At 33.1% G+C, this 23,848-nt stretch overlaps 1 protein-coding gene and 1 long non-coding RNA gene across 4 annotated transcripts in view; one reads left to right on the forward strand and one right to left on the reverse strand.

The window, feature by feature from the left end:
* Positions 1–23,848, forward strand: part of LOC127716535 (sushi, von Willebrand factor type A, EGF and pentraxin domain-containing protein 1-like) — a 61,745-nt gene that overhangs the window by 14,106 nt on the left and 23,791 nt on the right. The gene's annotated exons all lie outside the window — the stretch shown is intronic.
* Positions 7,449–10,816, reverse strand: LOC127716536 (uncharacterized). The gene is made up of 2 exons (XR_007988987.1): positions 10,439–10,816; positions 7,449–8,201 (listed from the first exon to the last, which is right to left on the reverse strand). It is a non-coding gene; the product is annotated as an uncharacterized LOC127716536 (long non-coding RNA).

Genomic DNA, 23,848 nt, shown 5'->3' on the forward strand with positions numbered 1-23,848 from the left:
CTAGTTCACCAACATGTCACCTTATCCGGGCACATTATCCTGACCAGTCTTTGCTTTTACTCCTTAATGCTGCGTGCTTAGCAGAGAAGCAACACATACCAATTTTAAAGTCTATGGTTTGACCCGATCGGGGTTCAAAACCATGACCTCCCGTACTCGAGGCGAAACCGCTACCACGAAACCACCGAGACGGTACGATTAAAAGAATTCCTACCTTCATTGCATTAGATACGCCCAGCTAAATTATTTACGTTCAAGCTCGAAAAAGTGTTAACAGGTCGCACTACATCCCGATATACGCTAAACCATTTGACTTAAGAGTTGTCCAGTGTTAGCTGTTATTATTATTTTGTCCTCTTAAGGATGTATTCTTTTGATGCTTCAGTCTCGTTGAAATCTCGTTCGGGAATAATTTCCAAAACATGTGATACAAGTGGAAAATATTAATGAATTTAAAAAGTTATTGTAATTAAACTAAACTCTGTGAACAAATTGTGTACTTATAATAAGTAGTTTTTAAGTAATACAATTTTCAAATTTTATAACCAATCCGGTCATCAGCCAAAATGTTGAGAAAATGGGTAAGGGGAACAAAGAAAAGATTTTATCAAAAATATGTACATCCAATATCATTTTTTTTTTTAAAGTCGTAGATATGTATTTTTTCAATCATTTATAACAAAGAAGTTGAAATATTATGCTTTTTGTTCTAAAAAAAAAGAGAAAAAAAAAAACCAAATTGACAAAATTGACAACATGGTGAAATTAATACGAAAAAGCATCACATTTTTATAAAACTTTCTGATATTAACACCAACCTATAGTGTTTTTTTTTAAATTAAATTAATTCAGATTGGTCCACTTCATCTTTAGTGAAAGTATGAAAAAAAAATTAATTGTGAAACTGTGATTTTTTTTATGATAATAGCCCAAAAATGGGTAAAGATTGATAAACATGTGATAATCTTTAAAAATTTGGTACTTTCAAATGGCCGTAGCAAAAAAGAAGTGCACCACCATATGATTTTTTCTTAATGAATTACTTTCTTACAGTCATATAAACCAAAAAAATCAGTTTAAGAAAAAAAGTTTAATTCTAGAATTTTTGGCTCCTCAGAGGTGTACATCCCAATCTAATTAAAATATAGATCTCGGATTTCGTTATACTACGTTATACTACATACGAAGATCTAACAACTACCCGTATAAGGTTTCACTTCTGAAAGATTTTGCATGTGACTTTTTCAACCAATCAGAATTCTAGTTATCCAATCTGAACAGCGCACGCGGAACATATTTACTTGAATGAGGTTCATTGAAAGGTCCCGAGGGTATCCAAAAAATAAAAACAATGGGACTTAAAATTTATCGCTTCGATTGTTAATCGTTTGGAAATAGTTTTTAAATCTCTTTCGTCGTCATATTGTAACTATAGCCATGAATATTTGAAATATGTGACGTTTGTCAAAGTTTTCAGATGTGCCTCATATGCTTTATGACTTGAGGTCGGATCGTAATCGTGGAAAATAAAGATTACAGTAAACACTGTTATTGTTAAACTGTACACTATAGCACTGCCAGAGGCGGATCCAGGGGGGGGGGGGGGGGGGGGGGGGGGTGGCTTCCGGGGGTTGGAACCCCCCCTTTTTTTTGACGATCAATGCATTTGAATGGGGACATATAGTTGGAACCCCCCCTCTTTATCCTGGGTTAGGAACCCCTCCCCCCTTTTATAAATGGCTGGATCCGCCCCTGACTGCTTCCCTCTGCCAGACGTGGATCAAGGATTTTGATAAGGGGGTGCAAACTATGCATAGTTTGAATGGGACATGTAAAAAGTCTAAGCATTGATAAACCATACATATATATGTTTAGCGCCACAAGCACCCCCCTCGGCTTGCATACAAGAAAAAAAACTGTCCTCTATTAGCTGCTCTGGTGAAGTTTTTTTTAGCTCAGTTGGTCGAGTCTACTAGAGAGGTGCCTTACTGTACGAATTTTTGTGAACTGTCAGGTGGGGGGCCTCTTTTATTTTGTATCTAGTAAGAAAAAAATCTTAGGTAGTAGGCTATATATTTAAATACATGTGTATTTCCTATACAATTCCCATGCTGTAGCAGATACATATATACAAAAAACCAATCCTTGTCTATCATTGACATAATACTTGATAAATAAAATTCTAACTTGATCTGTAACTTGTCATGATAAAACAATACACCAAAAATCAAATCAATATCTTCAAGCACGAAGAAAAAAAAAAGTGTGGAAAACTGATTTGCCAGACTGACAGATGGACATACAGACAGACGGATGGAGTGCAAACCTAAAGTCCCCTTCGACTTTGACGGTAGGGGACTAATAACCAGGCATTTTGTAATATCAATATATGATTTAGATAGCTGTGAATTTAGCTCGAACTGAAAATTCTTGCTTTTTTACCTTTTAAATAAATCCTTACATTTACAGCTAGCAATAAACCTGACTTCCAAATAACCTTGCATTTTGTAAGATCAATATATGATTGAGATAGCTGTAGAGTTTTATTCAAATCCAAGTTAATTTGAAAAAGTTATATAGGGAGCTACCATTTTATTTTTAGGGGGGGGGGCTAGGATGAAATTTGAAAAAAATAGGCAGGACAGGAGTTTTGAGTAAAAAAAAGGCAGGATGAGACACTTGCAAAAAAAAAAAGTCAGGCCACACTTAAAAATATTTTGGTTTGCCCAAACCCTACCCAAAGGTAGAGACAGTGGGTAGGTAGGTAGGCATTTTCTTTTTTTTCAGTAAAGAGTAATTAAAGTGTCAGATGATTTTTAGTCTTCATGCCTATCTGATTAAAAAAAAACTTTTTCACATCAGGACAATAAAAGATTTTGAGTAGGCAGCTATTATATGGGTAGATAGGGTTAGGGCAAACAAACATGGCCTCAGGATGACAATTTAGGTAAAAAAAAAAGTCAGGATAAACTTTAAAAAAGGCAGGACCAAATAGAGTGAAAAATAAAAATGCAGGACAGATATTACTACTAAAAAAGTCATATGCAGAATATAGTGGCCCTATTGCTTCAAAGTGTCTGCAAAATAGACCAAAATCATAAATAATAAATCATGAAAAAGGTCAAGGTCAGAAAAAAATGCCTGTGTCGGACATGTTCACCTTAAAATCATTCCATACACCAAATGTAGAGGCCTAATTGCTAGTTTGAGAAATAGACTTAACCACAACAAGTAAAGATTGAACCATGAAAAAGAGGTCAAGGTTCGATGAAAACTGCTAGTCCAAAATGCATATGTACATCTAACAATTATTCTATACACCAAATATAGTTGACCTATTGCTTATAGAATCTGAGATACAGACTTGACCATAATACATTTGTAAAGTGAAAATTTCAAATGAGAAAAAAAAGCATAATTTTTAATCAAGTAGTCACTGAACCATAAAAATTAGGTCAAGGACAATGGACATTTGTTGGACAGAAACTTAGTGACTACACATATAAGGTACACAAAAATGTATCTGTGTACAAGGTATAAAACATCCAGGTCATCTATCTTCTGAAATATCAAACTTTATTCAAATAGTTTATGCTGCTGCACGATTATGCTGATTGTAATCACTAAGTGTCACATTTTACAACAATGGTCTCAGGTGACACAAAAACTATTTCATTAAATGCAATCACATTTCATGTGCCTGTACCAAGTATAAACCCTGTTGTATACTTGTAGTACATGTTGCATGGCCTATAGGCCTAGTTTTTATTTTTTTATTTTTAGAATTGTGTATTAAATGCATATGACAGATCTATATAAAATAGATGTGGTACATTTTTGTACATGCAGTGATGTGATGTACATGTACATGAATGATTATCACAGACACAATGAACAAGATATTTCTGCTGAATTTATTCACTACTTTTATAGACACATTAAAGACTAGAGCTTGACATATTGCATAGACAATTGCCTTTCCTTCTATTGAAGCCTTATATATACATGTAGGTTGCATTCTAGATGTCATTTAATTATTTTTTGCTATTTTAGTTGCTGTCGGTCTATTACAAAGCAGGGTTATTATTCACATCACATAAACATATTCTTGTCCTGAATATGCATATTAATTTGCCACTGGACTGTAAGCAGCTATCCATCATCATCATCATCATTATTAACATATATATAAACGTTTCATGTATAGTATCTCTTCTTGTTCATATGTAAACTTTGACCTACTGCTTTATATACATTGTGTAGAATCTGAGAAATGGAATTAACCACAATATATATTAATTTGCACAAAAAAATAACCTTAATCACTGATGGGTAAAATGAGGTTGGGGTCACATGAACACCGTCTTTTATTTTTACCTAATGTATATACCTTAATTTTTTATTTAGATATCTGTAGACTTATAAGTTGAAACAAGAGTGCACACACTGAAATGTCTCGCCTACTATATATACTGACCATTGATTTTATGTTGATAGTCCTACTTATAAAGTTTTACTACAAGTATCACATTAACATTTATGATCCAAGAAAATGAGGTCAAGGTCAGATAAACCAAGGCGGAAATACATGTACACCTTTAATACAATCATTCCATACACAGAATATAGATGACCTATTGCTTGTAGTATAAAACAAACAGACCAAACCATGGAAATTCCATATGGACCAATGAATCATGAAAATGAAGTCAAGGTCAGATGATACCTACCAGACATACATACATGCACACACCTTACAATCATTCCTTACACCAAATATAGTTGACATATTGCTTAAATTTTAAGAGAAACAGACCAAAACACAAAAAACTTAACATTGAGCAATGAACCGTGAAAATTAGGTCAAGGTCAAATAAAACCTGCCAGACTGATACATGTATGTACATTGTAAAATATTTCCATACACCAAATATAGTTGACCTACTGCATACAGTATTAGAAAAACAGACCAAAACACAACAAGAGTGCACACACTGAAATGTCTCGCCTTCTTAACTAACCATTGATTTTATGTTGATAGTCCTAAATATAAAGCTTTACTACAAGTAACACATAAACTTAACATGATCCAAGAAAATGAGGTCAAGGTCAGATAAACCAAACGAGAAATACATGTACACCTTACAATCATTCAATAAACCAAACATAGTTGACCTATTGCTTATAGTTTCTAAGAAACAGTCTTAACCAAGAAAACTAAATATCGACCAATGAACCATGAAAATGAGGTCAAGGTCAGATGATACCTGCCAGACAGACATATACACCTTACAATCCTTCCATACAACAAATATAGTTGATCCATTGCTTAAAGTTGAAGAAAAACAGACCAAAACACAAAAACTAAACACTGAGAAATGAACCGTGGAAATGAGGTCAAGGTCAAATAAAACCTGCGAGACTGACATGTACATCATAAAATATTTCCATACACCAAATATAGTTGACCTATTGCATATAGTATTAGAAAAAAAGACCAAAACTCAAAAATTTAACTTTGACCACTGAACCATGAAAATGAGGTCAAGGTCAGATGACACCTACCAGTTGGACATGTACACCTTACAATCATTCCATATACCAAATATAGTAGCCCTACTGCTTATAGTATCTGATATATGGACTTGACCACGAAAACTTAACCTTGTTCACTGATCCATGAAATGAGGTCGAGGACAAATGAAAATTGTCTGACGGGCATGAGGACCTTGCAAGGTACGCACATACTAAATATAGTTGACCTATTGCTTATAGTATTAGAAAAAAAGACCAAAACTCAAAAACTTAACTTTGACCACTGAACCATGAAAATGAGGTCAAGGTCAGATGACACCTGCCAGTTGGACATGTACACCTTTCAATCATTCCATATACCAAATATAGTAGACCTACTGCTTATAGTATATGATATATGGACTTGACCACGAAAACTTTCATTGATCCATGAAATGAGGTCGAGGTCAAATGAAAATTGTCTGACGGGCATGAGGACCTTGCAAGGTACGCACATACTAAATATAGTTATCCTATTACTCATAATAAGAGAGAAATTAACATTACAAAAAATGTTGACTTTTTTTTCAAGTAGTCACTGAACCATGAAAATGAGGTCAAGGACAATGGACATATGACAGACGGAAACTTCGTAACATAAGGCATCTATATACAAAGTATGAAGCATCCAGGTCTTCTAGCTTCTAAAATATAAAGCTTTTAAGAAGTTAGCTAACGCCGCCGCCGCTGCCGTAGCTGGCACCGGATCACTATCCCTATGTCGAGCTTTCTGCGACAAAAGTCGCAGGCTCGACAAAAACTAAACTAGTAACACTGAACCATGAAAATGAGGTCTCAGATGACACCTGCCAGCTGGACATGTACACCTTACAATCATTACATACATGTACTCCAAATATAGTAGACCTATTGCTTATAGTATCTGAGATATGGACTTGACCATGAAAACTTAACCTTATTCACTGATCCATGAATCAAAATCTGAACTTTTTTTTTCAAGTAGTCACTGAACCATGAAAATGAGGTCAATGACAATAGACATATGACTGACGGAAACTTCATATCATAAGGCATCTATATACAAAGTATGAAGCATCCAGATCTTCTACCTTCTGCAATATTAAGCTTTTAAGAAGTGAGTTAACGCCGCCGCATCACTATCCCTAATTACACAAAATTTAAATTATTTTTTAACTTTTGTGATAAAATGGTGATATACATGTATGTGCTCAGTTGATACAACATTTTACAATTTTCATGCATCTTGGGACTCGCAAGTTTTGAAAATGATGAGTCCAGGACTCGCCTTAGTGAGAACCCGGGGCTCGACAAGAAATTGAGAGACAAGTTGAACCCCGTCTGACAACACATGTACATGTAAACCTTTGATCCCATACATGTATACCAAATATAGTTATCGTATTACTTATAATATGCCACAAATTCACTTGATAAAATCACTACACATGTAGTTTTTTAAGGAGAACTGAACAATGAAAAGGGAATAAGGACAATGGACAAATGTCTTGACAGAAACTTCTAAACATAAGGATTCCTTATACATTATCATGATTATGATTTTAAGAATGACAAATCCATGATTTCTACCCTCTGAAATATAAAACTTCATATAAATAGTAAATGTTGTTGTCCGATTAGCATTTCATGTTTTGCATGTCTTGTATTCTGAAACTTTTGTCACAGACAGGACATAACTGGAGACCTTGGAGGAATTAAGCCTACTTATACATGTTATAAGCCTCATGGTGATAGTCAGTAATTTATCTGGAGGAAAATGAACAAGGAAGATACAAAAAGTGAAGGTAGTCTTCAGTTCCAGAACAGACATAGTTGTCAGAAATTTTTTTTTTTAATTATCTGGTTTATCCGTTCAAATAAAGACAGAAGAAATCTATCTATTACTAAAATATAACTGTTCTGAACTGCATTTTATTTAATGAACGTATAGCACTGTCAACATGTACAATGTACCTGACAACAAACAAGCAACAATCTTTTAGTTCACAAGTACAACAGCTTGATCCATATGTGATCCAAAATGTGCAGAATGCTATTATGGTGGGAGGTTCAAATTCACTTTATACTTCTCTACTTTGAATATTATATCCTATATCACCTTCATTGCTGGTGATCATCATGTCATGTACATGTAGAACTTATTTTTAAACTTCTATTGGAAACCAAATTGGTCAAATTTGTCTTCATAACGAGTTGAAAATATGGAATGTCTTGGACTAGGTACTGTGGCTTCCAAAGATTTAAAGATTGTCTGATGGTCTTAAATCTGTATTGTATATGACTGTTACATGTATAAATGAAAAAGGCTTTTATATCTTTGCTTTTGTACAGACATCATTGACATTTATATTAGCAAACAATTTGCATTTCCTGGCATATCTATTTGTTTGGCGGCTGAACATTTCCAAATGCATGTTTCATGTTTTTCACATCCTTTTTAGTTTTCTGATGAAAATGCTGTTGCTTCCAGTTGATACAGATTCTATAGCTGAGCCTGTGTCTGGCCATTTCTTTATGTCTAGCATGTGTGTGAATTATTCACAGTGACTCTCAATTTCATTTCCCAAAACTTTCTGTGTCTGATTCCTTTCAATAAAGCTATATAGACCAGGGAAGAATGTCTGCTCCTGAAATATCAATTTAAATATATTTATGGAATATTCTGATTTCAAAACAATGCTGACTCCATTATAAAGCTTATTTAAGATTATTTAACATCCGTTTCAGAGGAACTCATTTAATTTTTTTCTTTAATAATTATTACTAGCTTTTCCAGACTAAAAGATGAAGAAAAAATGTACATGCATGTTTGTTTAGTGTTTCCCTACCTACATGTACCCTGTTACTTAATACTAGTGTTTATTCAAACACATTTTAATTGATATGTTCCTCTGGTTAATGACAGAATGTTTTATTGTCCTTAAATAAATGTTACTTACAGATATACATGTAGGTTATCTAAAAGTAAATTTATAAATTGACACTGTGAATCCATTTCTAGGATCCACATCTTCTTATCTTTGAACATTTTTGGGGAAATAAAAACACTGGCCCTTGAGTAATCCTTTTTGGGATTAGTCCTTGAGGTGTGGATTCCCTAATCAAATTTGTACGTACATGTATTTATTATCAGAATCTGTACACAAATCTTTAAACTTGTATTTCATTTCATTTCACATTTTTTACTTTTTGTTTAGCATCATCATTTCCAGACATTAATCTTATAAGATACCTATTGATTTTGTTTGATGGTTGGTTGTTTTCTGAACAATTTAACATACATGTATGTACTATGATAGAGATAGCCTTGTCTGTCTTGTTCTTCTATATATTGATCAAGTATATGTATTGGACGTGTTGAATTTAAAGATAGAGTATTTTATCAGTCAAGAGCATAATTACTTAATCAAGTCTTCAAAATTATTTATACTAGTAATGTTACAAATGAAAACAAAGCAGTGGCGAACCCAGAAATTTTCTTCATAATGGGGGCCTGTACAGCCATGCTTCAGTGATTCCCTATATAAACAACCAAATTTTTCCAAAAAGGGGTCCTGAGCCCCCTGAACTCCCCCTCTAAATCCGCCTCTGCAAAGTTACTCAATCATGTAGTTAAAGCTAAATATTTGAGTATAAAAGACTACAATAAATGGGGAATGTGTCCATAGGACACAGATGATGCCCACTCTTGCAGATCATATAAAGTTATAAAACGACATAACTGAAGAACGGTAAAAGTGATGCTACCCAAATTTGTGCTTGATCTGAGTTTTTTTGGTAATAAGTATTGTGTATAAGTTTCATAACAATTGGTTGAGGCAAACTAAAAGTTAGAGAATGGAAACGAAAAATTCAGAAATTTTACCATTTGTTCTGGAACGGTTAAAGTAACACTTTTTGCCTCTTTCAACTGATTTTTATAGTTCGTTCTTATATTGTACTGTTACACCACTGTCCCAGGTTAGGGGGAGGGTTGGGATCCCGCTAACATGTTTAACCCCGCCACATTCTGTATGTATGTGCCTGTCCCAAGTCAGGAGCCTGTAATTCAGTGGTTGTTGTTTGTTGATGTGTTACATACTTGTTATTCGTTCATTTTTTTTTTACATAAATTAGGCCGTTAGATTTTCTCGTTTGATTGTTTTACATTGTCATTTCGTGGCCTTTTATAGCTGACTGTGAGATATGGGCTTTGCTCATTGTTGAAGGCTGTACGGTGACCTATAGTTGTTAATTTCTGTGTCATTTGGTCTCTTGTGGAGAGTTGTCTCATTGGCAATCATACCACATCTTCTTTTTTATATGTACATAAACAGGATGAAGTTATTTTTCTCACAAAGCATTAAGCTAATATTTAATGAACACTGAAACACTAATTGCCATTCTGACCCACTGTAGCCGAGTCCAAGAATAGTGAACAATTAATTTCTTTCTTGGCAGAAAATTTCCCCTAACAATTATCTGGAGCACCACATGATATCAACATGTATCAGTGTGTGACAGAAGTAAAAAAAGTATGCTGATATTAAAACTTCTTCTGCATGTGCTGGCATAAGTATACATGTATATCTTTGCAAGTACACAGTAGAATATCATTAATAAGATGACATTATGATTTATATACTATTACCAATGAATTTAGATTTATCTGATCCCATATCTTCATTGACTTTGTAAATTATAATTTTTTGGTAGGAGAATTAGAAATAGAATGAAGACTTGCAATGTATTTTCTGGGATATTGTCATGTTTTTTTTAAGTACACTGTGAATCCTCCACAAAGATTTTTTTTAATAAACACTCGAGAAGTTGCCCAATGATAGAAAAATGTCAACCTTTAATACTCTTATTTTCGAGAATTTACCTTTGAATGCTGACTTGATTATCGGGTAGCAGATATCTGGTATGTAAACTCTTCCATAGCCCGTTTGAAGCATGTTGGAAGCCTGACCATGCAATCTTTGATTTCCAAAATTTGTCTCTTCTCAAATTTCAATTCTTTCACTTTGTACTAAGGCAAAATTTCAGTTAATGCATTTTCTATGTTGTTTTTCCATTTCTACGTCGCCATCTTCAACATGTTCCTAGATCGCGTTTATAAGGAGCATTCTGATTGGTCGATATAAATACTTTCTGGGGTCAAATATTACGTTATATAAGGTCACAAAAGTGAAACCTTGTAGGGTACTTGTTAGATCTTCGTATGTAGTATAACGTAGTATAACGAAATCCGAGATCTATATTTTAATTAGATTGTGTACATCCTTAAGTGAAAATAGATTATGTGGTTACTGTAAATTCAGAAATTGTTGCAATGATTTTATTAATGCGAAAAATGCAACAGTATCAGGTTCGTTATAATGTAAACTCGTTTTATAATTCCAATAGTAATTTTCCTTCAAAAATTGTTTGCAATTACATTAATAAGATCTCGCACTTTTACAAGTAATCAATGAATCGCAATAATAAATGCACGCATTAATTTCTGAATTTACAGTATATAATTATATTTAAAAATAAAATGTTTTTTTAAGTTATGAACACGAAAGCGCTGTACTTTTTACATACATATTGGGTTTTTTTTATCTTTATTTTTTCCTCTGTGAGTGACCATGGAAGTATTATTTTTAATTGAGGTTTTTTTAAAGGTTTTGTAGAAAATGAAGTGGTGGTCATTTACATTCTAAAAATGTACGTTCTTAAGATATCACACGCTTCAGCCGATGAAGTTAATCAATCGCAAAAGAAATTTTATTTTCTGATACGTAAATGTAAGCATGTATATATAGGTCACCGTACGGCCATCAACAATGAGCAAATCTTATATAAGTCTTGTCTGTTCACGCGTCGGCCTGATCTTTCACGATCAATTTTGATTAAAAATCAACAAAATCCATCTTTTAAAAACTAATCTTAACCGTTTCAAAGAAAACATCACTTTCATTTTACTGTACTATCTGATAAACAAAAGATATAATTTCAAATATATCATAATTATTGGAATGTGTCCATTATAGATCCAAAACGTGTGTTTTCCTTAATGTTTCGCATACGGTTATGTGTCGCCTTTTGTGTTGTTTTTTTTAAGTACTTCATTTTTCGTTACCTTAGTGCATGGTATCATTAAGGAAGCTAGACCATTTTGACAGACAAATTTCTTTTTTTACGATTTTTCCGCTTGTTTATATTACAGCGGATATTTTCACAGATTGTTCAGTTAAATTGTACTTAATTGCTTTCACGATCCGATGGCAACGCTTGACCACCGTTACTTATTCTTTCAACACCAACAACCCTGAGAACGTTAAAAGAATTTGGCGTGACCCACTTACAACTTAAAATTCACAGCAGGAAGATGCTGGATAATCTTCTAATAATTTTCTTTTTAAATAAATGACCACTCTGATGAACAAATATCTCTGCTGTTTCTATTTTATTAGAACAAAGATGTAATATTTTTCTATTCGATTACCTAATTGGGTCCTCATATTTTGACATAACAGGTGATATGGTATTATCTTTCAGCGTATATTTTCCAATGGTTCCATCCAAATTATTTCACACAGTTAATTTTGATCGTCATGCCCCAAAATGTATCGTTAATGTCAAAAACAGATTTTGTTTTTACCGTGAACGTTATGTGGCAAGATTTTTCATCGTTATTCGTCATGAAGTTCCGTACATGACGATCAGTTTGTAAATATGAAGTCATTTGTTCGAAAGTTTTATGGACGCCATCATGATTTGATTGACTGCTATGCAATATCTGCCAGACAGATGACCACACATATAATCATGTTGTCATAATCTCAATCCGGTGCTCTTTCCCTCAGTTGTTACATTTCCCGCACACTTGACTTCACCCTTATTTGTTGGTGTAGTCGTGTAGCTCAATCTTTATTTTCTGTGCACTGTTTTGTTTATTATTTGACTTATGATTTTCTATTGTCCCAAATGGTCTCTCTCTCTCTTTCTCTTCCCTTCCGGATCATTTCAAAAAATGGTCCAAGCACCTCGAAAAAATTTATCTTACCTCCTATACATTTCTATGAATATGATTGGTTAAAAGCAACCGCGTGGAGACCGTGTATATTCCATATTTGGTTAGTAAGCGGGGCTTATTTCCATACACGGTTAGTAGTGGTGTTACGTCCCTTTGTAAAAACTTCACGGTGTTGAGGAAAAATCTTAAAGGTTTCAACAGACACATTTAAAGCTAACAAATTGTTATTGTTGGCATTTTTTTTTGTATAGACCAATGGAAGTAGGTTCTTAATACTAACGGTATTGCAGACTAGATCACTTTGATATGCCAATAGTCTAAATACCACATGTTAAGATAGTCGGTAAGATAAATTCGTTACATAGTGTGCTAGTGATCTAATACGATATATATGGGGTCAGTAAATTCCATATGGGGACTCGAGCTACGCTCTCACCCCATATATATCGTATTAGGTCACTAGCACACTATGTAACTAATAATATCATCCAAGTAGGGAAAGTAGAAAACTTGTTGCGAAAAATTCACAAAGTACGTGTGATTTATTTTATATTTATACCTTAAATATGATTATCCTGTTTGTTTATTAGTTTATAGCTAGTGAATGTTTGTTGCAGTTTCTTTTATCAGATGAACATTGTTGATATTTCACCATCGCCTAGGTATTTTTCCAAAATATTGTGTCTTTTTACCAATCCTGTCGGTCTTGAGAAGAAACTACCTGCGCGTAGCGTCTCGGGGAATTTTATTTTACTCTAGGCTGTTTTCTCTCTCTCTCTCTCTCTCTCAAATATGAAAATGTTAAAGATAAAGATCCGAAAACAGTATTATTCAGTGAAACACAAAAATGACCAAGAGTCTCCCTGAAGGCTAAAAAGTCATACACGTTTTGGTAAATATGTTTGCAGAGATGGTAAAAAACATATCCTTGTGCTTTTAACTTGGAGATGGTGAAATATTATCAAATTCACCCTGAATGAAAATAACACTTTAAAAATTCCATACGTCCAAAGCGCCTTCTTGATTTACCTTGATAAGGAACGTTCAATTCAAACATTTAAAATAAAAATACTTTGCCTGAGGAACACTACTGGAACAATGCCCCGTAGATTGGCCGTGAAAATGTCCGTAAAAATGCTGGTGATTTTTACAGTGTTTGTCACGGTTAATTTACGGTGGGCCGTGAAACTTATCCGTGACAATGTCGTGGAATGACTCGTGAAAAGGCTGTGAAAAGGCCGTGAAGAGGTGCCACCTGAAAACTTGGGTGAAAAGATCGTAGAAACCCTGTGAAAAAAAAAATGTACACCATGAAAAAGTCGTGATAATGCATTATGTGCCCATTGTGAAAAGACCGTGAAATGTAGATATAGTACAGTATATGCCTTTATTTGTTGTGAAAAGGGGCTAACTGAAAACTTGGGTAAAGAGACCGTAGAAACCCTGTGAAAAACAAAAATGTACACCGTGAAAAAGTTGTGATAAATTATGTGCCCATTGTGAAAAGACCGTGAAATGTACATGTACTACTGTGATAAACAGCCATTCACTGATTGTGAAAACTCCTGTAAAATGTTAAATGTATTTTTCAGGCCATAATTTAACAACAATTTAAATGCTGTTTCAATCAAGTGAAGTGAAATGCCTGAAAACCTAGTGTAAACATCTACAGACAACTTATTTAAGTACAATGCAAGTTAGACTATGAAAAACCATATTAAAATGCTGTATTTGTTTTAGTAATAATTGTGACAAAGAATAAAAATATTAATTTTAATAGAACTGTAGTAATTATGTAAAGAAAACATAAAAGCACACAAATGTCAATGTGATTAAGTAGCTAAAGTCAGCTGTAACATGTATTGTAGAAATTTTGTACATCTCTTGGGTCTGATTTTACCACTTCAACAATATTTGCCTAATTTAATCCTTCACTTCACTGCCCTTTTGAATAACTATTCCAGAAAAAACATTTATAGAAGTTCCTGTTAATTCCCAGGAAATACTTTTAACTGAAAAGCTCTTCTTTCCAACTGGATTCCTGAACTATTTTATATAAAGACTGCTATATCCTTTTGCTCTTCATTCCTAGAATAAATAAAGAAACATTACATATATTACACATGTATATAAAAAAACTATTTATATATTCAAATTAATTTTTGGCATTTATGTTAAATTGAGAATGGAAATGGGGAATGTGTCAAAGAGACAACAACCCGACCATAGAGCAGACAACAGCCGAAGGCCACCAATGGGTCTTCAATGTAGCGGGAAACTCCCACACCCGAAGGCGTCCTTAAGCTGGCCCCTAAACAAATATATATACTAGTTCAGTGATAATGGACGTCATACTAAACTCCGAATTATACACAGGAAACTAAAATTAAAAATGATACAAGACTAACAAAGGCCAGAGGCTCCTCACTTGGGACAGGCTCAAAAATGCGGCGGGGTTAAACATGTTTTTTGAGATCTCAACCCTCCCCCTATACCTCTAGCCAATGTAGAAAAAACAAACGCACAACAGTACGTACAGTAAAACTCAGTGTAAGAGAAGTCCGAGTCCGATGTCAGAATAGGAAACAAAGGAAAATAAACAAAATGACAATAATACATAAACAACAACAGACTACTAGCAGTAACTGACATGCCAGCTCCAGACCTCAATTAAACTGTTTAAAAGATTATGTCTACATCATATGAATATCAGGCACAATCCCTCCTGTTAGGGGTTTAGTATTATACCGTCATCAAATATATGAGAAGATCATAACCCGTGTCATGCCAACAACTGGTTTTAGAATAAATGTGTTTAATTCCGATGCAAAGACCCTATAAGTGAATTAATATTAACGCCAAAATATGCAATCTTTTATGACCTGACAACAGTATCGTAACTATATCCCTTCTTAATAAGTCTGATTAAAGGTTTTGTTAGCTTTTGAGGTGAATACTGACATTTTTGTGCTTTGTAAAGAATATTACCATAAAAGATTGGATGTGAAATACCCGAACGTATAAGATATCTGCATGTTGAGTTATATTTACGAATGATGATCTTATACCGATGATAAAATTTAGTAAATGTTTTGACTAGTTTATGATATCGAAAACCCTGGTGTAATAATTTTTCAGTAATACATAAATTTCTCTCGCTAAAATCTAATACGTTGTTACATACACGAGCGAATCGTACAAGTTGAGATATATAAACACCATAAGATGGTGACAAGGGAACGTCACCATCTAAAAATGGATAATTAACGATAGGAAATGAAAAATCATCTATTTTATCATAAATTTTTGTATTAAGCTTCCCGTTAATGATATAGATATCAAGATCGAGGAAAGGACAGTGGTCATTGTTGGTATTAGCTTTATTTAAAGTAAGTTCAACAGGACACATTTATTTAGTATACATACTGAAGTCGTCATTATTGAGAGCCAATATATCATCCAAATATCTAAAAGTATGTACATACATGTACTTAAAACAGCTACAATATTATTCCATGCAATACAGGACTTCACGGTTAATGACCCCATATTGAATAGGGGGCAGATTTTCATACTGGAGGTGAAAATGGTATGAAAAACAATAAAAAACATCATTGAAACAGAACAGCCCACTTGGAAACATGCATAGGTTTTCCCATATTTTCATACCATTTTCCAGAAAATCTCCCCTATCCAATATATATGGCATCATTAGTTAACAAAGTTCTGTATTGTCAACTTACATGTATATTATTTTTTTAGATTTTTTTTAAAGACTAAAGACACTTTTAAGACAGACTATTAAATTTAAATGTTTCTTTGAAGTAATAACATGTATGGCTAAAGCCAACCTTGTCTAGACTAAGTGGCCGTAATGAGTCACAGCTATTTATTTTACAGGGGGCTAGGGGCGTAGCAACTTTTACTGCAGGCACATTCGCCATAACAACCCAGCAGGCACCCGATGTTGTACAGACGTTGATATTTGGTTGAAAATAGGTCGCAACGTCGGCGACCTAAATTCAACGTCGGTTCAACGTCGACTGGCAAACGTCTGTCGGACGTTATAGAATGACGTCTGTCGGACGTTATAGAATGACGTCTATGTAACCTTGTTTTTTGGTCACGACCTTATACAACGTTGACACAACGTCGGATTCCAAATGTCGGTCGGACATCTATATTAATCGAAATAACACGTACCTGGAAATATATACCCAGCAGGCACGCAACCTTTTATTTATATTGGTTTACTTGTGTTTTTGAATAAATTCAACGATTACTGTTGCTAATATATCTAATTGATATGATTAAAGTGAATGAATAAACTGTTTTAAAATTTTCGCCGTAAAATATTTCAATTACACAAAACTGATTTTATTTCAATTGGCGCATGCGTATGAGGCCGACATTTCGAATTTATGTGCGCCAATTTGATTACAACAACAATTTCTACGACGGATGCTGTAAGAAGTGCAAAGTAAGTGTAATTTTCATTTATTGCTTGCTTTAATAGTAGATATATGATAATAATTTAGTGTAAACAGTATTGTAGCTGTAATTAGTCGCTGTTCCCGCAAGTATAAGTGAACAGTGATCTGTGCAGATCAGATTTCGGATCAGATATAATTTATAATTGAAGCCTCAGCGAACAACTAGGTTGACCTTAATCTAGATATATTTGACTTGTAAATTAGCACATACTTACAACTTCTCGTCCAATCAAATTGCTTATATTTGCCTTCTAATTTTCATAGTACATACTTTTCCCGTGTACTAAGTAACTACGCATGAATGACCACAAGGGTAAGATTTCATTGTATCGTAATCAAGATATTTAAAACAAAAATTGCCACTGGCTATTTTGAAATAAAATGCTGTGTTCCAAATTAAATTAAATAGTTTGTAATTAGTTTTCACGTTGATTTTTAAATATCCTCCTATTAAAATCTTTGGATCTAAAAATGTTTTTGACAATTGCAAATTTCTTTCATTTAAATAAAGGGTAATACATATGGTTCTTTATACCTTGATTAGAGTACAACGATATCTTAAAATTATGATAATGTATCATCCATGCAATTACTTTGTACACAAAAAGTGGGTACTATGAAACCTTGTGAAGGGGAAATTAAAGCAACTTGGTGATAATTTTTTTAAACTTTCTTAAGGAAGGTGATCTATTTCGTCATGAATTGATTGATTTATTGATTATCGGTTGCTTAATTTCCAGTGGCAAATATTTCATGCATGTTCAGGACGATGTCATGAATTGAAAAACTGTGATTATGTCTGAAGATAATGTGCCAATTATATATATATATATATACACATATTCAGATAAATCTTTTAGTTTTTACTTTGAAATAATAAAAAAAAAAACAAAAAAAACACAAAACCTATAATCTGTGATCTATTGGTAGTTGCTTTTTAATGCCTATCTGCTAGACTATATCTATGGGGACAAACTACATTGTATCTATATGTTTCAAATTTATTATAGCTTTAGTTTTACTGTGAAATTAAAAAATGTTTTCAAAACATGTAAAGCTTCCACTGCAATTTAATTATTGCCTGCTTTTGGACAATTTATTTGGTCATCTTACCATGTAAGAAGAACATGTATAGTAAAACACCGCTTTATATCAATATACATACTTACACCAGCAGCTACCATCTTTTCGTTCTGGAGTCAAGGGCCTTTTGGAATAACATATTTTACAATGATACTAGTGAGTAGATTTACAAAACTTCGTTAATGAGCTCCGTTTTACAAACACCTGTGATACAAGTAGTCAGCCAAAATAAACTATCAATAGACCAATTAAAAGATTACTCGAGTTGTAAATATGTGCTAAATTGGATAGTCTATGAAAAGGTATATACTATGAAATTAAGAGCTCGGGGCAAGCCCCTCGCTCTAAATTTCATAGTATATACCGTTTTATAGACTAACCTAGACTTGAAAATTGGGTGAAGGAACTTGTGTTAAAAAAAGTATGAACAATGATTTTGTAAAAACTTAAGCGTGTGGCAAAGTATTCTAATATTAGTTTAAACATATTTTATTGTTCAAAATGGACAAATGGGTATTAGATACAAGTTTTTCAACTTAGTAACGCTTTCTCCAAAATTCTTTCATTGCAGATACAGAGAGGATGGATTCATAATATATCATTGAACATCGGATGAAATTAAAGAATTTATTCGTCTGGCAAGTATTGAAATAATTATTTATAACCCCTTATTGAAGTTAAATTCACCTATGTAAATTTAAACGATAATGTTTCGTTCTTATTTATATATGTTGATGCAATTACAAGTCAAAGATTTACAACACATGATATTTTTGACCTTGAAATACATTTAAAACAAACAAATTCTTTTCTACTCTACACTCACAGAATGTATTCCAACATGTTATCGGTGAAGTAATATACAGATAAGAAACACATGTGACCATAGCAAATTAATACACAGTCTGACCAATTTCAAAGTGGTTTATATGATAACGTCGAAATAGATGATGTATTTAATACCATGAATACTTCTGCTTTATCCGTATTTAATTATTACAGCACATAAAATTCAAGGAAAAAGCAAATATTCCTATAGTATCTAAACATAACCCATATACATGTAAAATAAAAAAAAAATTTCACAAAAGACTGGTGAGGAAGAATGTAAACAAAGTTTCAATGTTTAACTACTTCTTGCGTATAGCAGAAATATGCCAAAAATATCTATTGATGAAGAATTAAAATATACAAAATAAAATATATCAATATAATTAATTATACATGAAAAATTTTGAATTATAGTAAAATTATAGGGGTCTATCTGGCAATGTAGGATACATTTTTTATGGGTGTGTTTTATTATACAAAATGAGTGTTTGTCAAGATCTCGGTGCTTGTGGTGCATTATTGTTTCTCAAGATAAGGGACCGTCAAGATCTCGGTACTTGCAATGCATCAATTATTGTTTCCCAAGATGAGTGACTGTACAGATCTCGGTGCTTGTAAAACATTATTGTATCTCAAGAGTGACTGTCAAGAGCTTGGTGCTTGCGGTGCATTATTGTTTCCCCAAGATGAGTGACTGTAAAGATCTCGGTGCTTATGGAGCATTATTGTTTCTCAAGATGAGTGACTGTCAAGATCTCGGTGCTTGTGATGCATTATTGTTTCCCAAGATGAGTGACTGTCAAGATCTCGGTGCTTGTGGGGCATTATTGTTTCCCAAGATGAGTGACTGTCAAGATCTCGGTGCTTGTGGGGCATTACTGTATCTCAAGATGAGTGACTGTCAAGATCTCGGTGCTTGCGGTGCATTATTGTTTCCCAAGATGAGTGACTGTAAAGATCTCGGTGCTTGCGGTGCATTATTGTTTCTCAAGATGAGTGACTGTCAAGATCTCGGTGATATTTCTAGATAATTTGAAAAAAAATACTTTGTATTTTCCATCATTGATCTGTGTTTGCAATGTATGATCCCTTGCTTTATAAAAAAAATATAAAGAATATTTTTACTATACCTAGAACAATTTGTTATTGAAGTCAGGGGTTTAACTGTTTGCCTCAAAATTTGCTTAAAACATCGATAATGCAGCACTAAAGACATTATGTTGTTAACACTAAACTGTTTGGTTTTCACATAAATTAAACATTTTTTATTTTAGAAATGGTACATGAAATACAGGTAACAGCAGCTTACCTGAAGTACCCATCTGGCAGAATGGGACGAGTGGTCGGAAGAAGAAAGCTGAGACATCAACTGATGAAGCAGCAGACATCAATAAAATGGAGCAGAAATTTGACATTGATGTTTTCAAAAATACCACATTAAAATATGTTGATTCATTCAATTATTTATTGTTTTGTTTCAACACATATTTCAAGTGTTCAAAGCTCATAGTTCTGCTTTTTAGAACTTAGCTAATTGATATTTGTTGGTTTCTCCTAAATTTACTTGGCAAAACCTTATATGTCCACTTCAGGCTCTGCATATCAACTCAAAAATATAATTTACTGGTCAAGCCCGGACAATGCGACTATTTTTGAACCCCTGGTCAACAGCAGATTGATGTGCAAAGTAGTTGTGGAAACATGAATTATAGGGTTACCAACCTTTGTTGGAAGGAATGATTTTCTGAGGTTTTAAAGATGTTGAAGCACTTATTCAGGAAGTCCACTTATATGAATTATTGTTTCATTACCTTAATTATATATAAGTTGTCCAATTTAAGAACGTTAATAAGGATTTACGTTGGTCTTTAATTAGCTCTGAAGACATCTGAGGATATTTAAAGAGGTTAAATAGTGGTTGTTATGACGTTGATTAGACGTTGTATAGATATCTGAGGATATTTAAAGAGGTTTAATGGTGGTTGATAGGATGTTGATTAGACACTGTGCAGACATCTGAGGATATTTAAAGAGGTTTAATGGTGGTTGTTAGGACGTTGATTAGACGTTGTACAGGCATCTGAGGATATTTAAAGAGGTTTAATGGTGGTTGTTATGACGTTGATTAGACGTTGTACAGACGTGGAACATCCTTATTCGTGTTCATCCTGTTGGTAGATCTGATGTTGTACCAACGTTGTACTGATGTTGTAACTACGTTGTACAGACGTTGAACGGACGTATGTCATGACGTTGAGTAGACGTCAGTTTTTTTACGTCTAAAAAATATCATATACAACCAAAATCTAACGTAGGCGCAACGTTAGGGTCTGACGTCGAACTGATGTTTATACAACGTCACAGTTGGAAAGCAAGTCCTTGGAAACGTCCGTTGTCGTCAAGATCTATCAGCAACAATAGCAGGGGGAATTAATTAGGTGGCGCTACAGTCGTCGGTGACGTCAAAAAGTCCGCGAAATAAATCGGCTAAAAAATCGACGTTTAAACTATTTTTTTCAACTTGTCATGCTTTTATTATAATCGATTTTTAAAGTTTGTAGATTTTGTGAACAAAATAGTTTCAATACGACATTGAAACATTGTCGAAAATAACTTTTATTTGCTTATTACTTTATCCTGTCCGTTCTAAAAATGATCAGCCATCTGTTTTGTTCGCCATAAACATCGAATTTATATAACTTGACGTTTGCGTATCCAAATACGGAATAGAACGTTAACAATCTTAAATGAAACTGGGTAACCTATTTCAAATTTCTACGCAATTATGAAGCCATCATTTTTTACTATTATACATCAATTTTGGTGACCACCAGTCATGTCAATTTGTACCTGGTTTTGGCTGCGTTTCTATTTCAAAACAGTAAAGTTCAACTTCTTTTCATTGTACCTGTTTCCTAAGAACTCTAAAATACTGATTTTATTATAGATATGAATGAAATTGTGATTAAAAATCACAATTCCATACGATATCTCCATTTTAAAGTAATTAAACCCCTTTTTGATCCCCTAAACAAATTGACGGTGACATTGTTTTCTTTTTCAACATACGTCATATATAACGTTTACAAAATATGTGTCAGGGTCATGTGCATAGTGAAAATTTACACATTGGACAAGTGAAACAACAAACAAAGTTCTTCTTTATGGCGTTTGAAACTATAGGCCTAAGAAAATTTTATTTATACTGGAAGCAAATATGACAAATTAATGATGGCCTATGGATAAACAAAAGCACAAAATTAGCAATAGAAAATGCTTTGCAAAGAAAATTTCTGGAGGAAAAATCATATGAAGAAAGGAAATGAAGGTCAGTTAATAATATTTATATTTTATAAGTTAAAAACCTTGCTTATCAATTATCTCTTTACTAAGTAAGCTACATTCATAAGAGCAAACACTAGCTTTTCAAGTCAAACAAGAAATTAATTCATAGAGATGTGTGCTTACAAAATTGAATTTATTCAAATGGCAAAAATCTTGTCAAATTTGATCATCATTGATCATTATTAAAGTAAAATGCACAAGATTTGTCATACCAACTTTCATCTCTGAGATTAATATCCAATTATTCAGGTAAAATATACAATACTTTGTTTATAAATATGTAAAGCAGCAGATACAGCAACCTAAAGAGAAGTCACAGAAGAAGCCCCAATTTTTTTTCAAAATGTTTACTTTCATAATCTATAAAATGCAAAAGTTTAAAATAGCCTTCCAAGACGTCATAATTATTTGGACTATAAAATACCCTGAGAAATTGGACAATGGCTACTGTGCTAGCTAATCTAATAGTTGAATTTTACGTAATAATGATTTTAAAATTCAAAATTATGTCACTTTCACTTATAATTTTAAGCATTTTTTTTTTACAGAATTTTTGTCATTTTTTTGGTAAACTTATCCTTTTTCTGTATGATATTTTCTAGGCAGTACTGTACTGTTCAACTAAGAAACGTAGGCTTGAGTTAAAAGGCTTTTTTACTTTGAAGAAACTAAATTGTGACTCTTGGTCCCACTTTATTAAAATATAAAATATAAATGGTCAGTACTATTTTTTTTCAGAAAGATTATTTAAATTGTATACAGTATGTTTTATTGAATTAAACATTGTTAGAAGTAGTTACATTAGGAGTGATCCCATATCCCATTATAAAAATTACAAACTGAAAGTAAATTTCATCAGCCAGGGCTAATTTATATCAATTCAGCTAGGTTTCTAGATCTAATTTTTACTAATTTTTTGTCTTTTAATTTTTACCTGTAATCCTTCTCTGAAAAGAAGAGACGTATCTCTTCTTAATATTATAATAACATAGTTGTTAATCGACTTTCTTTTATTTTCTTCTTGATTTTTGTAAAATAAACTCCTTTTTATTCATTTTGGTGGGGTTTTATTTTTGACTGGTGATATCAAGGGGAGATAACCACTTGCACAAATCGGCAAAAAAACCACCGCTTCGTGTTGAACATAACTTGACGTTTGCGTATCCAAAACTGTATTGCCTAGATATTCATATCGAGCGTTTGTCTTAATGAGATGCTTTATTAAATTTAAATTCAGCCCATCATTTTTAGTTTCCTCGAAAATATTTAGATTTTTCGATCAGGAGCCTTGACAATTTTCACACAAACTTCAAGTTTGAAGATAAAATAAAGAATAAAGGACTTTGAGTTGATGTGTAAGTTTTGACGAGTTAAAACTATGTATATTGAAGATTATTTTGATCAATAAGTTTTTACTATGACAGTGGTATTTTAGTGAGTAAAAGTGAGGTTTGTCTCATCCGTAGTTTTACTGAATTTTCACGGTCACGTGACTCTATTGTTGCTGATAGACTTGGGG

The sequence above is a fragment of the Mytilus californianus genome, unplaced genomic scaffold (genome assembly GCF_021869535.1).
Source record: "Mytilus californianus isolate M0D057914Y unplaced genomic scaffold, xbMytCali1.0.p SCAF_9, whole genome shotgun sequence".
In the NCBI taxonomy this organism is placed as follows: domain Eukaryota; kingdom Metazoa; phylum Mollusca; class Bivalvia; order Mytilida; family Mytilidae; genus Mytilus; species Mytilus californianus.